At 45.9% G+C, this 11,808-nt stretch overlaps 1 protein-coding gene across 1 annotated transcript in view; it reads right to left on the minus strand.

Moving 5' to 3' along the window:
- FAM172A (family with sequence similarity 172 member A) overlaps positions 1 to 7,646 on the minus strand; it is a 385,390-nt gene extending 377,744 nt beyond the window's left edge. The window contains exon 1 of the mRNA XM_054177961.1: positions 7,540 to 7,646. The gene's annotated coding sequence lies outside the window, so the exon portion shown is untranslated. The remainder of the gene's footprint in view (positions 1 to 7,539) is intronic.
- Between the last annotated feature and the right edge of the window lie 4,162 nt (positions 7,647 to 11,808).

Below are 11,808 nucleotides of genomic sequence, written 5' to 3' on the forward strand. Positions count from 1 at the left end.
TGTAGCCCCCTCTTAACAAAGCCTTGTCACACAAATCTAAAAGAGATGGCATAATCACATAGGGTTTTTCCACTGTGCTTCTGCCTTTGTCAATGCCTACAATGAAGGTGCTCACTTGATAAGGAGCTATTCAGGTTTTTGTCTGACCTTCCTCTCTTGAGCCTTAAGTATGACCCTAATGTTTCTCCCCTCCTGGATTCCTCCTCCCTCGGGTTTAAGTGCCTCTAAATCACCCTCTCTCATTTCTTTGACAAGCTCCCAGTCCTCTATTTGGCCTCATTCCACCTCAAGAGCTTTTAGTGCCATTCCACTCCCTTCCCAAGCTTTCCTCATGCATCCTTTCATTTCAAGTGTTTTCCCAGAGACAGCAACAACTTAAAACTTCCCTTCATCAATCCTCTGGTTTTATTCATCCTGCCAATACAGAATCACTTAATATTTTTGGTTGGAAGAGACCTTCAAGATCACCCAGTTCAACATTTGACCTAGCACTGCAAGGTCATCACTGTAACACGTCCCTAAGCACCACACACCATTTAAGTATCTCCAGGGATGATGACTTCACCACTGCCCTGGGGGGCTGCAGTCAGGCAGAGGTTGGTCTCTTCTCCCAGGCAACCAGTACCAGAACAAGAGGACACAGTCTCAGGCTGCGCCAGGGGAGGTTTAGGCTGGAGGTTAGGAGGAAGTTCTACACAGAGAGAGTGACTGCCCATTGGAATGGGCTGCCCGAGGAGGTGGTGGGGTCGCCATCGCTGGGGGTGCTCAGGGCAAGGCTTGACAGGATGCTTGGTTCCATGGTTTAGTTGATTGGGTGTTGTTGGATGATAGGTTGGACATGATGATCTTGAAGGTCTCTTCCAACCTGGTTTATTCTATTCTATTCTAATGTTTGATAACCCTTTCAATGAAGAAACATTTCCCAATATCCAGCCTAAACTTCCCCTGGACCATGGGAAGAGCAAGGACACTGAGCATTTGTTGTTAGGAAGATAATGAACAAGAACTTGAAGCACTCCTGCAGGAATGTATGTTCAACCTATCTGATTATTAGAGACGTTGGTGTGATGATTCACAGGAATGTTATGCCAGAATAAAGAGACATAACCTATTAAGAAAGAGCAACAATGGAGAAGAAATGGCACTATGTGCCAAAAATGTCACTGTCTGGTTCTGAGTCACTGACAACAGAAAATCATGTCTGAAGAAACGAAGTACAAGTCAGGATACTAGCTGGGGTCTGCTACAGGCATGGTGTGGGGTTTAAGCATCTATTGCATCCTGTTGAAAATAAAAGTTTCCTTATCCCAGTGGACTTCACACTGAGTGAGATAACCTGGAGCCTTCATGCTGCCATTTTCAGGACATGCTCGAAATGTCTAAAAAAAATTGAGGACGATTTCTTACGCTGAGAAATGTTAAATCCAACCCAAGGGAAAGCTGTGCTCGACTTCATCCACATAGATAACAAGTACCCCACTGTGTCACAGAGAACAAATACTGAACAAAGACTGCTCCTGCCCCCAGGTCTTAGAATCAAAGGGCACATTCCCCAAACACATCTTTGCAAAAGACTTAAGTGGTCCCACCCCCTACCCAGGCTACCCCCTCAGCTGTGCCAGCAGAGCTGTCTGAAGCAACGCACAGCCAACTGGTTCAGGAAATCAGATCTGAATTAAACCAGGACACGGGCCTTAGTTGACTTAAAACTACCTTTCTTTTCCCCCTTTTTTCTGTTTGGTTGGTTGGTTTTGGTGTTTTGTTTTTGGTGGTGTTGGTTTGGGTTTTTTAACTTACCAATTCTCAGATTTGGTATAACTGAGTGATAGGACATGGCAGAGCTGCTGCCTCAAAGCTTTTTAGCCAGGAAAGAAACTCTAGGCCAACAAAGAAACTCTAGGCCAACAAAGAAACAAGGAAAGAGAAAGGACTCAATAAATGAGCATCATGATAGGAGTTTATTTTTCTAAATTTTAAACTCTGCTATTCCAAAATGTAAACAAGGGTAAGAAATGCCAGTAATTTTAAACTTACTAACACTTATCAAACATGAGCTTGTGCTTGTGACAGTGTTATTGGTATTGACAGCTGTGTCTGCTCTGAGATCTTCCTCCTTGGCTTGGAGTTGGGCAGCTATGTTAACAGAGCCTTGGAGCTTGGAAGTCACCAACAGACAAAGTAGACTATTCCTAGTCCTCCTAGTGGAGAGACACTCTTTTGAGTACACGGACTATTATTCTGCAAGAGAGATACAGACAGTGTGCATGAGCACACCTCTCTGTCCCTCATTTCACCACACTTGCATGTTGCCTTTATATAATGGCTTCTGCACTGCCAAGTCTTCCTATTTACATATTTCTCCTCTGAATGTACTTCCCATTTTGTTCTTGACTCTGGTGCCTGTTTTCATTTAAATCCAGCTGACTTACTCAGCATTTTACTTGAGATGGTTTTATAACACAAGAGTCATTATACGCGCCTTTGTTTCAGCATTGCTTGGTTATACTCTGGTGCTTAGGACATGAAGGGAGAAAGCAAAGAGGCCAAGATTTGCATGTGTGATATGGTAAGGGTGCTATACATAAGTATCATTTTCCCTCAAACTTGCATTTTGAGGCCACGTGAAGCTTGGCTTGCAGAACTTTACAAAGAGACTATAATCACTATGCCACCTGTTGGACTTGGTCTTTGACACAACATTTAAGACAACCTGGAGCGTACCTGGCACTCTGACACATTCAGAACAGTCACCTTGTCCATCTTCTCAGGCAAACAGGTCACTACTCTGAAAAGCAAGGCAGTTTTCCTCCAAGCACAGAGGTATACAAAGGCTGCACAGTACAACTGAGCTACTACCAGCATGTAAAAGAAATAAACCCAGGGAAGAGGTCCTCTATGCCTGCTCCTAAGCCAAAAAACACTTTGAGAAACAAGAGAACCTATTTTTCCTGTGTCCCACCAGGATCTTTCATCATGCATGTTGCATAAAGCTGACAGAATGAAGAAAGCTCAGTAGGCCAGCAGAGTATCTATGCTGCAGCTGAAATGTCCAGAGAATTCAAAACAAATATCTTAAAAGATTTAATTGCAAATGGAAAATGGCAACTTTATGAAGCTTATAATTCAGACAAATCCAGACTAGCTGTCTTGGGAAATAGTTCACCATTTCCTAAGCTATCTTCCTATTAAATTTCATATTTCTTATCTACATCTTGGAGATGCCTAGGGGTACTTAAGAGTAGTCAAGAGTATTTTCAGTACAGTCAAGAACATTTCTCAGTAGGTCCCTTCTCAAAAAAAGTAAATACTTAGCTTAAACTTTGACTTAAAATCAACTAAACAACTGCTAATAAACCAAAAAAATGAGTAAATGTTGAAACAATGTGGTATAATGGGCCTGACTTTAAATGCACAAGCATCAAGAAACATAAACATTCTGGTGCTTCAGGTATGGGTCTGCTTCCAGTCAACAACAGAACTGGCTAACCTGCAGTCCAACTGACACCATCCTCATGGTGGTATCATCAATAATTAACTCACAGGAGCAGACTGAAGTGAGGTGGAAGGTGGTCTCTTCTGCCAAGTAGCAAGAGACAGGACAAGAATTGCACCAGGTGCGGTTTTATGTTGGGTATCAGGTACAGTTTCTTTCCCAAAAGGGTTGTGCAGCACTGGAACAAGCTGCCCAGGTCAGTAGTAGAGTCCCCATTCCTGAAAGGATTCAAAAGACCTGTACATGTGGTATTGAGTGATACAGTTTAGCAGTGGAGTTGGTAGTGTTAGGTTAATAGAATAGAATAGAATAGAATAGAATTAACCAGGTTGGAAGAGACCTTCGAGATCATTGTGTCCAACCTATCATCCAACACCACCCAAACAACTAAACCATGCAACCAAGCATCCTGTCAAGCCTTGCCCTGAACACCCCCAGCGACAGCAACCTCACCACCTCCTCAGGCAGCCCATTCCAGTGACCAATCACTCTCTCTGTGTAAAACTTCCTCCTAACCTCCAGCCTAAACCTTCCCTGACGCAGCCTGAGACTGTGTCCTCTTGTTCTGGTACTGGTTATGGTTATACTCCATGACCTTAAAGGTCTTCTCCAACCAAAACAATTCAGTGATTCCTCTCTCATAATGGCACTCATGCTAGTGAGGAGAATTTTTTATCTCCAGTTCCATATCAGATAGATCACCTTCCTTATGTGGCTCACCATGCAGCCATCTGATCTGGAGGGGTGGGGCAGGAAGGGGAGAGGAGAGCTGTCCCCACTGGCAGTGGGGACATCATGTGAACAGACTGTGAAACTGCTTGTTAGGAGTGGGGTCTGTAGCCAGAGGGAAACAACTTGTGGGTCCCAGCATAATTCCTAAAAGCAGTCAGCCATGAAATAAAAATCACTACCAAAAGTGCCACTAATAAATATCTGATGGTGAGCTGAGCAGAAAGGCGAGGATTGAATTGAATGCTGCGTCTTTTCGCCTTAGAGCCAAGCCTGATCACATTACAAGAACAGTGTAAAGGAATACTGTGAGTAGCTCAGTATTAAGGGTCTCAGAGTCCTCACTCCAGAGTCTTCCTCTCAGAAAAGAAAGTGTATTTATGTACATAACACAGCACTGAAATCACTGAACAACATCCATGAAAAAACAACCATTTCAAACCCATTAAACTGCACTTCAGGAATCCCACTCAGTGCTAATCTGAGAGATTGATCTACAGGCTAAGTAGATGTATGTACAACCACACTTGCAAAGAGAAAGGAAAAAAAAGAAAGGCCTCTTGCCAGGCAGACCAAAAAAAGAAAAAATAAAATTCATAGGGCAGCATTAAATTTCATAAGCAGATGTTTTCATGCCCACTGTTAACCAATTTGTTTCAGTAAGCGAGTGGAAAAAATAAAGAGAGATATCCATTCATTCTTTGTATGTATGCTTGACTTCAAAGAATTCCAGGAATCTATTGTAAATTTAAAAAACTCCTCAGTCACCACAGCATATTGTTCCCCAAAGGAACAGTGGGTCAAATTCAAAGTACCAGCAATAGCGTCGCGTTCAGAACTTTTTCTATTGAGCCTGGAATGGACAAAACCTCCAAAGTCAGTGCTGAGTCTTCAGGGGAAAGGGAAAAAAATAAAAAAAAAGGTTGTGAACTTAAAAGAAGACAGACCAACAGATAAATCCCCACTGAGTAATTATAAGGAGAAACTCTCCCCAATATTAGCTATCTAGAATATAAAAGCCAACTCAGTAAAAACCATGGTCAAGTCAACTAGCAGATTAACATGCAGTCATAATTGGCTACCACCACTGCAAAAGCAATCTAAAGAAAACAGGCAGAATCCAGGCACTGGTGAGAATACTCCAATAATTAAAGGTATTTCAGCGAGGCAGACAGCACTCTGAGCATGTACTACGCCTCTGAAATGATGATGCCCTTCTCCACCTCCAGCTGCTCAGTACTGTTGGCCTGCTGGAAGTTTTCATCTCATTCCTGTGCCTAGCAGCACCCTCTAACCTATTTCAGACAAAAAGAGTCAGGTCAGCTTGAACCCTGTAAATATCACATCTGTCTTAACCCACCGTGGTTTGACTGAGGTGGGCCAGGGAGTGTCCAGTCTAACACCACGGGTGGCAGAGCAGACAGGCAGCGGCTTCAGCAGCAGAGCGAGCCATAGCCTGGGGCTTCTCTCTGGAGCTACCCTGTGAACACCAGCAGTCCCACAAGCAAAGAAGGATCTTTTTCTTTTTTTTTTTAATAGAGAGAAAGTGAAATAATATCTGTAACACTGATCTGTTCAGCTCCAAATCCAGAGGAGCATATAAAGACATGCTTCACTATCTTGGTGCCACTCTGTGATGCCCTCTAAGCCATTAGCTGTATTCAATTGCTAAGATTTCAGTTCTCCCTACACGAAACCATTTTCGCCTTTTCCTGCATAGTTACAAAATACCCAATTTTAACATCCCACAAACATTCTCTTAACTATCATCAGGACAGCACAACACATCACCAGCCTTTCACTCACAGTCTCACTGATGATTCCCAAAAAAAATATTTGCATAATAATTTGTTCCATATTAGTGATATTTATGCTTTTCTAACCACAAGTATTGTCACAACCCTTTATATAGTGTCACCAAATCACTGTGCAGTTAAGAGCAAAGAAACCCGCTCAGCTTTGTACTTGGTGTTGATTTTACACCACCTCTTTTGCCAGTGATGGTTATGTCCTGACCAAAGTCTGTTACCTGCTCACTCAGATTTCCTACCTCAGCCTAAAACTTCATGCAGAAACAGCGTGAAGTGCATGCAACATTTGGGGAAGATTTGTTGAACCGGCTTACAGGAGACTGAGCAGCTTGGCTCATGTAACACCACAGTTAAACTTTAACTATCAGGAAGGAAAGCAGTACATTCTCTATCAAAAGCTTCAGTATTAAACCTTGACAATAAAACAGAAAAGAAAAAAAAAAAAAAAAAGCCAGAACAGCCAAGAGTGCTTTAAAAAGAAAAATGCATGGTTGAACTATGGAACTGAACTATGAATGTGAACCATCTCATGGTTTAGAATAATTGAGTTATCCCACTGCCAAACCAAAACCAAAGTAATGATTTAAAATTAAGAATGATCTCCCTGGACAACAAATTTTCGTGTAGCTTCTAAAGCCACCAGACCAACTACGAGAAGTTTTCAGTCACAGATTAACTAGGAGAGAAGAAGGAAAGCAAAACTCAGAAAGAGGACTACCACTCAGGCTCAGCTTTACTTTTAAGTCAGGAGAATTAGGCTCAGAAGGTAACTTCTAGTCATGCAGGACTGTGCAGAAAGCTGACGCTAGGCAAAGCAGGGGGAAATGACAAGTCTCGTTCTGTGAAAGCAGCTGACAGCACCAAAACAGAAGCAGCAATGGCTGCGAGGACGCATTTTGAGAGAAAAAAACCACCGCTTTAAATGATTCAGGAAATCAGACATCATTATTGCAATCTATTTTTGGTTCATTTACCACTCTCGATACCGCAAAGCGGTCCAGAAGGTACAAACACGTGGAGCAGCTGGGGGCAGAGCCCAGTGACCGACGGGGCCGGTCCTGGGGAGGTTGACACCGTGGCCTCGCCTGCACTAACACGCGTTTTGCAGGACAGGCGGCACCGATCTACTTTTAAACCCGCTCCCGCGGCGCGGAGCACTGGGACCAGGGCGGCGCGCACAGCCCCGGGGTTTAGGGGGGCCTGGCTGTAGGACAGACGTCGCCGCCACCACCGCCCCCCTGCTCCTCCTCCTCCAGCGCCGCCGCCGCCGCTTGAGGCCTGACGCCGCCAATACGCGAGGCCCAGCGCCTTTACCCGGGGCAGGGCTGTCAGGGGAGGCTGGGCACGGGCACTGTCGCGGCCGCCGTCCCCTTCCCCCGCCGCTGGCGGAGCTGAAGGCCAGTCGCCCCCCTCCCGCCTCAGGGCCCGCCGCCGCTCCCCGTGCTCTCTCCCTCCCCCCGTCCCGGCGGGAGGCTGGAGGGGCCGGGGCCGGGCCGCAGCACGTACCTGGCGCCCGTCGCCGGCGGGGCGGGGCGGGCGCGGCGCCGTCAGCGGGGAACGCGCGGCCGCGGCGGCTCCGGGCGCCACCCGCCCTCCCCCGGCGCCACTTCCGGGGTCCGCGCGCGGTGACGTCAGCGCCCGGGGGCGCGGCGGGGAACCCGGAAGTGGAGCGGGAAGGGGCGGCGGGGCTGGTGGGGTAGTGGCGCTTCGTTCCCCTCCGGGCTTGTCGAGTTCTCGCCTCGCCCTCCTTTAGGCTTCTGCCCCTGTGGCCTCCTCCCCTTCCAGTATCATCCCCTTGCCTCATCCCGTTTGATCTCTGTCCCCTCGTACCCCTACAACCTTACCTCTCTGGCACCTTGTCACCCCTCCAGACTCATGTCCCAACACCTCTGGCTGCCTCCAGCCTTGTTACCTCTTTCCCGTATCTCACCCAGCCACGTCCCCATGTTTCTCCTCCAGCCTTATCCCACAGTCCCCTTGTCATCCTCCAGCCTTGTCTTCCTACCTCACTCCTGTCTTGTCCTCTTCTGTCCTTGTGACCCTCCAACCTCATCCCCCACTTGCCCTGTCCTTCTCTGGCCTTGTTCCTTTGTCCTATGTTATCCCTTCAGCCACATCACTTTTGTTCCCCCTCATCCTGGGGCCTCACTTCCCTACACCCTCCAGCCTTTCCCCCACGTTCCCTAATCCTGCTCAGCCCTTGTTCCCCTCCTGCCTCATCACCCTGTCAGCCTGTCTTCTTCTGGCTTTGTTCTCTTATTCCATCCTTCCATTCCAGCCACATCCTCTTGTTTCCCATCCAGCCTCATCCCCCAAAACCTCTTGTCCATCCCTGCTACCCCACCCTCCCTCCCCCTTAATGTTAAATAAACTTTTTTCATGCCAGCTGTTTGAAGATCAATCTCCAGAAATACATGAGGTTGGTGTCACATTGGCCAGCTGAGGGAACTAGGGTTGTTTGAGGGAGCTGGGATTGTTTAGCCTGCAGAAGATGAGGTTGAGGGGAGACCTCATTGCTCTCTACAATTAAAAAGAACTTGGAGCCATGTAGAGGTTGGTCTCTTCTCCCAAGGGGCAAGTCATAGGGCAAGAGAATATGGCCTCAAGTTGCATCAGGGGAGGTTCAGATTGGACATAGGGAACAATTTCTTCCATTTGAGGATGTCATGCCCTGTCCCAGGCTACCTGGGGCAGTGGTGAAGTTCCTATCCCTGGAGGGACTGAAAAGCTGTGTAGATGTGGTGCTGAGGGTCACGGTTTAGTGGTGACCTGGCAGTGCTGGGTTCATGGTTGGACTCATTTATTTTGAAGGTCTCTTCCAAAGAAAATGATTCTGTGATTCTAAAAGAATGACTTCCATGAGCAGTCCCAGCACCCTTCCACTGGCATAGCTGGAGGAAGCACATTCAGTTCCATTTCAGGAATGCATTGTCTTGCTACCTTGCTTTCCAGATTTGGTCAAATGACTGCTTACAACCTGCATTATGCCAGATGCTCCTTGGAGGTTTCCACCTCTCCTGACGCTTGTCTGCACAGGAAGGTTTTGAGCTGTTCCCATCCCAAAGGCAGCCGAGACAGACCACATGCCATGCAGGCAACTGAAATATCCCATCCTCTTTTAGCTCCCAGTCATGGCTGATGATGCCCATCAGAGACCCAGAGACAGGGACATCTCTGGGAGAATACAGGTATTACAGGAGGGATCTGGATGTGCTGGAGCATGTCCAGAGAAGGGCCACGAGGATGATCAAAGGGCTGGAGCTCCTCTCCTACGAGGACAGACTGAGAGAGTTGGGGCTGTTCAGTCTGGAGAAGAGAAGGCTCTGAAGAGGCCTCATTGTGGCCTTCCAGTATCTGAAAGGGGCTACATGAAGGCTGGGGAGGGACTTTAGAGGGTGTCGGGGGGACTGAAGGGGAATGGAACAAAACTAGAAATGGGTAGATTCAGATTGCACGTTAGGAAGAAATTCTTCCCCATGAGGGTGGTGAGACAATGGAACAGGTTGCCCAGGAAGGTGGTGGAAGCCTCATCCCTGGAGGTTTCTAATGACAGGCTGGATGTGGCTCTGAGCAACCTGATCTAGTGTGAGGTATCCCTGCCCATGGCAGGGAGGTTGGAACTGGATGATCCTTGCGGTCCCTTCCAACCCTAACAGGTTTGCTCCCAGCTCCTTTCTCCATTGTGACTGCAAGCAGCAAGCTTCTATGTTAGGCTCTCAATGTCTCTCTGCAACACTGAAGGAAGTCCTGAGTTAAATACTTACCTTTTTCACATGCAGAAGACACTATAATGTCTTGGAGAACTTCTCTATTTAACTTTTATTTGAGCTTCTTGAGAGAGAGTTTTTCCTGTATTACCTGTGTGAGAAAAGAGTTGTTTCTAATGAGACATTTGTGATTTGGTAACTCTGTAGTTACCATGCAACAGTGTTCTAACTGAGGTCTAGTCCATCAGCTCAAACAGTCATCTGTAGCAGAACAGAAGTAGTCAAGGCTGGGAAACATTTGGTAACTATTGATGCCAGTGACCCTGTCCTCTTACTCAAAAGTCCATGCCATCTCTCTTCACAAGTACTACTAAGTTGAAATGAACCTGGTTAAGACCAACTCAAAAGTAGTCAGTGTGTTTTGTTGGGGTCTTAATTTGATTCACCATCATTCTCCATCTTCTGTGGTTGCCACCAGAATAACACCAAAAAGAAAAAAAACCAAACAACATCAGAAATTAACTGGAAGAACATGGGACTCAAGAGCAAGTTTCAGAGCTGGCTTGCATGAGCATAACATAATCAAAAAAAAGTCTTTATACAGACCTTCATAAATGCAGCTCCAGGGAAGGATACAAAGCAGGAAGATATTGGGTTTGGAGATGTTTGACCAGCAAAGAAATCTTCACCTTAGAGGACAGATCCCCACATTCCAAATATCAATAGTGAAGAGGAAACAGAGGTAGTGTGTGGTAAATAGTAATTCACTGGACGCTGGGTTTTTATCCTGTCTTCATGTGGGTGTGTGGAGTTCTGGCACCTTTGCAGACTTCTCTGATCTACAGTAACACCAGAAACAGGCAAAAACACTACTCTGTGTGCTGACTGTTGTAGCCAGACATTTGTGTGTGTGTTTTGATTGAGTATTTTCACCCTGTTTCAAAACCTGTCTCTGTTTTCTTCTTCACTCTTCCATCTAATCCTAGAGCATTCATAGATGGCAGTGGAGGTATTACTCAAGTCTGCTGGTTTAGACCTGTTTATTTGTTGGTTGTGCTATGTCCAATGAGGTTCTTGACATCAGTTTTCAGGAATATGAAGCTGTAGTTTTCCTATGCAAGGTGCTATGGAGGGGCTAAAAGCCAGGCCTGTGTGCTACTAATGACAGGTTGCCCAGGGCACTGGTGGAGCTAACATCCCTCTAAGGGTTGAAAAGCTGTGTAGATGTGGTGCTGAGGGACACAGTTCAGTGGTGACCTGGCAGTGCTGGGTTAACAGTTGGGCTTGGTGATTTTAAAGGTCTTTTCCATCCAAAAAGGTTCTGTGATTCTATTCTGTGACTGCCAGTGTATCTCTAGTCTATAGGAAGTAAATTAAAACTGATAGATGGGTTCAGCGTTTGTTACATTGTCCTTCAAATCTAGATAGCTACCATCACTTTAAAGGAAGTGAAGAGAACATGAAGACATTAAAACTGCACAGAAAAAAACAAAACACAAACAACATACTTTTGGTATAAATTCTTCCTGAGTAAGCTGAATTGCACCAACCCATACCCAGCTGGGATGACTCCTCTTAGTAACTCCTTGTTCCTCAATAACTGACAGTTAAAGCAGATCTTTGTGGCCTTGTGAACACAGATATGAAATTGCAGACTGGCACTACCCAGAGCAGATCATGTGAGATCATGTCAATTCAGTGTGGTCACAGTTTCTTTACACCAGAGTAAGTCAATGCCTTGATGCATTTAAACTGAAGTAAAGGAGCAGATTCCCATGGGGAATACTACTGGGGGTGGGGATTATGATAATTCAGACCAGAACAACCTGGTAAGGTTGATGTGAAGTGATTAAGGAGAAGACTGCAAAAGCCTGGCATAAAAGGCAGGAAGGAAATGAGCAGGATCACTCTTTGGGGACTGCAATTAGTTTTTGGATATAATATGTGCAATATAGTTATTACTAAGACAGAGATTAGAATTGATGTGCATCCATGAAGTATGCAGGTGACCCGAAGTTGAAAGGTATTATGAGTAATAAGTTCTTGACTAGAGTGAGAGAGAGGCCTC

The sequence above is a fragment of the Dryobates pubescens genome, chromosome Z (genome assembly GCF_014839835.1).
Source record: "Dryobates pubescens isolate bDryPub1 chromosome Z, bDryPub1.pri, whole genome shotgun sequence".
Lineage (NCBI taxonomy): Eukaryota > Metazoa > Chordata > Aves > Piciformes > Picidae > Dryobates > Dryobates pubescens.